Here is a 6,793-nt window from a genome sequence, read left to right as displayed (position 1 = left end):
CTAGCAATTCGAATATTTGATTGCAAACCAAATTACAGGAATGCTAATAGAAAAGCAATACCGACAAAAGGAAGAAAACAAAAGAATAGCGCGTGGTCGGAGTAGCTTCGCAGCGTCGCAGGAGCATAGGAGAGCAGATTGTCAGTTGTTGTTGGAGCTTCAGCCTTGACCCTCCTTATATAGGAGGTTTGGGGCGCCTGAAACCTTCAGGGTGCCTGATTTTGATGCAGTCGAGCCAACCAAGGAGCTCCACGCAGTGAAATGACGTTGAGGATAATTTTTCACCTCCGGGCGCCCGGATCCCTTCCAGGCGCCCGGAACCATCCCGGGCGCCCGGACTCTTAGTTTTCTGCAGATTCCTTCCTGCAAGAAAACGTTAGTCCGGAGGCAAATATAAGATATATCCTGCAACATAGAGTATTAGCACAGTTTAAAATTAATCAAAATATTAATTAGATTCTGTCTCTCCGAGACTGGAATCTAGTCAAGATCTCAACTTAGAGTTCCGAAATGGTTCTAAGTCAGATCGACACCTAAGTTCCCTTCCCGGGAACGTGTCCTCATAGTCACTCCCCTCCAGTGACTTACCTCCACTTACCTGTCAGATGTTCGGTCAGCCCTTCGACCCGTCTGAACTTCGTGCCAGCTATCTGGTCAGTCCGTCGACCTAGCTGGACTTCTTGCCAAACGTCCGGTCAGCCCGTCGACATGTTTGGACTTCATGCTAGCTATCCGGTCGGCCCGTAGACCTAGCTGGACTTCGTGCCAAACATCAGGTCAGCCCGTCGACCAGTCTGGACTTCTCCTGCACATTCAATTAGAGTGTTTAGATAACAACGAAACTAACTAATTAACATATTTTGTCATTCATCAAAACTTGAGTTAGACCATTAGTGCTAACTACACCAACACCTTATCTCTCCAATCGACCATTTTTTTATTCCTTCCACTTGGCTAAAGGAACTTTATACCTCATGAATTTTAGTATACAAGTTTTATTTTTCTAGGTTCCCTTGTGTTGCTATACATATACATAAACCAACGTTAGAACAACATATAAGGAAACTCAAACAATTAACTTTTGTTTTGATTTAAATCAATCCAAATTCTCTTTAGTTGAATTAAACTTAGATAAAATATTTTATTATAGTAAAAGGTGATTATCTTCCCCTTAGACTCTCCTTACAGTCATTCCCTAGGTTATTAAAAGGAGGTAAATTATGATATGAGCTTATAGTCGATCGTCAAATTGGCTAGAGAATTGGAGAGATTTTTTTAGTTGACTAACAAACTTTTATGCATAAATTTATCTTAATCGACTCAACTTTATTGATGCAATCATAAACTAAGCATGTGGTTTGAATTTGATTTTGATGTTTGAAAAAACATTTAAGTTAGATAAATAATTATTGATCTCTCATGTATCATGTAAAAAGGAGTAGAAAATTTTGATATGTGTTGTAAGTGTTATAATGAAAGTTCACGTAGATCAACGAGACTGAATATTTAGTATATAGAAGCTTAAGTAAGTTGAGAACCAATTGAAGTCCTGGTAAATTAAAAAAAAACTAGGTGAAGATAAATTCTTAGTCATAGAGCCTCTTGGCATGTAGGTATTATGTAAAAGAGTTTGAGGTGACGTTTGGTTTAGGAGTTTGAGAATGAGAGAATGAATTCATTTTTAAACTTTGTGTTTGATTGATGGGAATGAAATTCAAATTTTGGAATGAAACCCAAAAACTTGGATTTTGATGAAATCCACCTTCTCCCTTGGGTTTTGATGGGAATGAGAATGTGAAATAAGTTTTGGACGAAAATACTCTTAATATATTTGTTCAATTTTTCTTTCATATCACTTTTTCTCTCCTTGTTCTCTCTCATCATACTTTCTCTCTCCTCATTCTATCATTACACTTTATCTCTCATCATGCCCTCACGGGCTGGATCAGCTGGAAGGGTGTCTGACGCTTGCAACGGAGGTTCAGGGGTCGAGGGTCTCCGGTTGCACACAGATGTAAAATCTCGGTCTGCTGCGCTTTAAATTCCACTCGACCCCAAGTCACCCCTCCTGCCCAGCTTAACCGTGATTTACCCCTTCTGGATATCTGTGGGGTCGGACCCAGGGGGCCGCTAAGGTGGCGGTTCCACCTTTTGTAACTTTATCTCTCATCATACTTTCTCTCTCCTCAATCTCTTCTATCATATACTCTCGTTCCTCATTTTCTCTCAACACACTTTCTCTCTCTTTATTTTCTCCCATCATACATTCTTTCTCATCATACTTTCCCTCTCCTCATCCTCTCTCATCATGCTCTTTCTCTTTCATCACACTCTCTTTTATCATTTTTTCCTATTATACTTTCTCTCTCTTTAATCTCTTCTATCACACTCTCTCTCCCTATTTTCTCTTATCATATTTTCTCTCTCTTTATTCTCTAATCACCACACTTTCTCTCTCCTCATCATCTCTCATTAAGCTCTCTCCCATCACACTCTCTTTCATTTTTTTTTCTCATCACACTTTTTCTCCTATCATACTTTCTCTCTCATCATGCTTTCTCTCTCATCACACTTTCTCTCTCCTTAATTACTCCCATCATACACTCTCTTTCCTTATTTTCTCTCATCACATTTTCTATCTTTTCATTTTCTCTCATCATATTTTCTCTCTTATTATCCTCTCTCATCATCCTTTCTCATCATGCTCTCTCCCATCACATTCTATTTTCTCATTTTCTCTTATCATATTTTTTCTCTTTTCATTCTTTTCCATCACATTTTTTCTCTCATCACACTTTTTATTTCATTATTCTCTCTCATCATATTTTTCTCTCACATCAAAATTTAGATTTATTTCGATAGAAAATATTCGACTAATTAAATATTATTTTTATGAGTGATACTCATGCTCATACCCATTCTCATTTCATAATACCATGATTCTTATTCTTATTCTGATTCCTAGGAAAGAACTAAACATCACCTGAGTGTATATGTACACTAGGAAATAAATGGGATTAGACTTAGGAACCAACTCAACCAGAGTATGGGTACTCCCTGCAAGATTGTTTGAAGCTAAATTAGGAGTTAGAGCATGTTATTGATGTCCACCCACAAGTGCAAGGAATGTTAGTAGTGACTACTACCTATTGAGTGCCCCTATCCCAATGCAATCCTAAAGAACAAACATGGTACGTTCTAGAATGACATGAGCAAAAAAGGTATGCAACTCCTCCCGAATAGCGACCTGGTAGGGGACTTGAGGAGAATAAGCAATCCACTTAGGGGGTTATTAAAATGATATTGGGAGGCACAGTAGATGAAGATTCCAATCGAACACAGAACGTCTATAATTAACAAGAATGCATGACAATGGCCAATTTGGAGACTCGGGCTGGGATCAGAACTAGGGTTGTACACTATATCTTCCTTCTATACACTTCCCTCTCCACTCTATATCTAGATTTTAAAATTTCAAATCCTCTACGTCTATCAATGAGTTTCAGCAAAAACCCATTAATAATCTTAGTCAGCTCTAATGAGACCCAATCCAAGTCTTGTATAATTTGGTAGTGCTCTTTAGTCTCACCATGCTCAAAAGTCTTAGATTCAAGATCTTCTTAGCCATGCACAATATGTTTTCAAAAATTCAATCAGCATGCCAATTGACACAAACCAATAACTTCATGTAGGAGGCTTAGAACCAAGGTTGCACACCATATCTACCATCTATACATTCCTTTATTCCACTCCATGTCTAAGTTTCAGAATCTCAAATATTCTAGGTCCATCAATGAGTTTCGGCTAAAATCCATTGATAACTTTAACTATTTTTGATGAGACCCAATCCAAGTTCTATAGATTTTTATAGTGCTTCTCATTCTCATCGTGCCTTAAAGTCTCAGATTCAAAGCCTTTCTGCATAGTATATTTTCAAAAATTCAACCCAGTCCTAAGGTGATGCTTTGATGAAATCAACACCAACATGGTGATGCGATAACGAAATCTGTATAAAGATGGTGATACTTTGAAGAATTTAATACTAAAGTAATGTTGTTTTTTAAGAAATCAACACGACGTTTTAACAAAATTAACACATCAAGATGATGATGTTTTAATGAAATCAATATCAAGGTGGTAATATTTTAATAGTTAATTAATTTTTAATATATATATATATATATAAAATAAATTGTCTTTAGGAAAAATAACTACCCGACAACGACCTACTACTTATAAGTTTCTTACATACAAGACCTAGGACTTCATTCCAAATGGATCTACAAACAAAGACACAAATTGAAAGTTTTTCTGGATTATCACAAACTTTAAGACAACCAAATAGAAACTTATCTGTAATTCCCAGAAGGTCATCATCAAATATTGCTACTTATCAATTAGAAGAACTTATAGACATTGAACATAATTTAGATACCTTTTCTACCAAACAACTAAATACCCTAAATCCAAGGAGAATATATAATTAAGGACTATTATCTTTCTCTACATCACTCTATAGACATCACAGGACACAACCACTTCATCTACCAGATGGAGGTGAAGAAAGATTTACACTCATGACTGAAGAATCGACACAAACACTTTTACAAAGAAAACACCACTACATACATCTAGGACTAATAGTATTTGGCCTAAGAGGACTTACTAGAAAGAGTATAGGAGCCAAAGTATTTTTAGTCTTTTACGACTCAAAATTTTCTGGCAATTATAAGGCAGTTATTGGACTCGTTGAAGTAGATATAAATAACAATTTAGAAATTACCTACTTCTGTCCAAACTTTAATATGACAATCCCAAACTTTATAGAACATATTAAAATTTCAGTATAGGCCTGAGGGAATGGAGACTTTCAAAAACATAATATCAAAATAGACATAATCTTTCTAGGAAAAATAATGACAAATATTAACAATAGTTTTAAAGTCCAAATTACTAATATCATTGAGACCTTTACTACAAAAGACGTTTATTTCCTCAAACCTAAGGACTTTTCATCTACTTTACTTGCCGGATTAGATTGGACTCTTAATTTGGAGCTAAGCATTAAACCATAAACTTTACAACAAACGGAATCCATTATTTACAAAGATATACACGACAACTCTATAGTAAGATTTTATAATTACAAACCTTCAACATCACAAGAAGAAGATCATGAAGAAAATCAAACTAATATGAACTTAATGAACATAGAATATACAAACAACAGTGCTGAGAATAATTATTTATTTTATGATGACCTAAATGAATATGTTTACATCCCATTTGGAATAGCTGCCTATTTCACTAAAGAAGATTTAGAACAATTAGAAACCTTTTACCTTCTACACCATAAATTATAGCCTAATTGGATGTTATATATTTTGATGAGGACCATAATATAATCACTAAAAAGAAAGATTACTTTTCAACAGTAAATCTAATGAATCCAACTGAATCTAGTAGTACTAGTAATTTCAGACCACAACCATTACAAGTAAGATATCCTGAAAGCTCTATGAGAACTATAGATTATGGAGAATGACATCCTCCAATAACAAAGATTACCCCATCTACTAACAATAATCCTTTGTTGAGAACAATCGGAAAAAGGAGACCACCTGAAATTACTTATTTTGGCAAAAATTTGGTCCTATTAAATATTGGAGAATGCGATGATCCATAACTTTATAATACCTATTTAGAATAATGATAGTATATGTTAAAAGAGATTATCAAGCCAGACACAAACTAGACATAGAAACAGGAGAAGCCATGATAAGGGTCGGGGAAAATTACTTAGGCGATGTTGCCAGGGCAGCATGAGAAGCTTATAAAACTACATATCCTGAGAAAGAAGCTAGGATGACCTCACAAGGAAGTAACATACTCAATTTTTGCTATCTTTAGCAAACTTCCAGGAGACTTAGGAAAGGAAATACATAAGGGCTAGACAGATATGAATGTAGCACCGCAATATGATAACATTGGAGTAATAATCCAACACATTATTTCCATAATTAAAGAAAAATGTACCTATATCCATATACAAAAAACAACTTAAAAATCAACAATATAAATTTTGTAGTCAGATATATACCCCTCAACATTATGGTCTCACCCAACCTAGACCAAAACTAAATCATTCATCAAGAACACCCAGAAGATCGGTATCAAGGCCCAAAGCAATAAAACTCAAAAAGACCTACTATGTTAGAAAAAGTAGAGAAAATAAACCCTATCTAAATAAAGAAAAACATGTGCGAAAATTCAAACCAAAGAAGACGTATGCTAATACCATCACATGTTTCGCTTGTAATGAACCAGGCCACTTATCTTCTGCCTGCTCAAATAAAAAGAATTTATATACCAGAGAAGCAAAACTAGTTACCTGTACAAATCTTGATTTAGTAGAAGTACAATCAGATGTTTATGACACATCCTCCATCTACTCTATTGTTTCTGTAGATGACGTAGAAGAAGTTATTCCCCCTTTTGACTATAGTCTTGTAAACTCCTTCTTACAACCTTCATACCAGCAGTATAACCTACATCCTGAAAGTCAAAATTACACACTGTATGATACACTAGACAATCTAGAAGAATTATGGGATGAAGTTCCGTTTCTAGACACCAATTTAATGTTTAAACAACACAGTACAAAGTCTACAGAAGAACTTAACTATCCACATGAGTGGATACTAAAAACAGGAACTGATAACATTCCTTGTTTCTTTTGTAGCTATTATCCATCTTTAGATAAGAGAGGTACCTGTAAGTTATGTAAGAAACA

This window comes from Zingiber officinale, chromosome 8A (genome assembly GCF_018446385.1).
Source record: "Zingiber officinale cultivar Zhangliang chromosome 8A, Zo_v1.1, whole genome shotgun sequence".
Taxonomy (NCBI): Eukaryota; Viridiplantae; Streptophyta; class Magnoliopsida; order Zingiberales; family Zingiberaceae; genus Zingiber; species Zingiber officinale.
Note: the sequence above shows the minus strand (reverse complement) of the source record.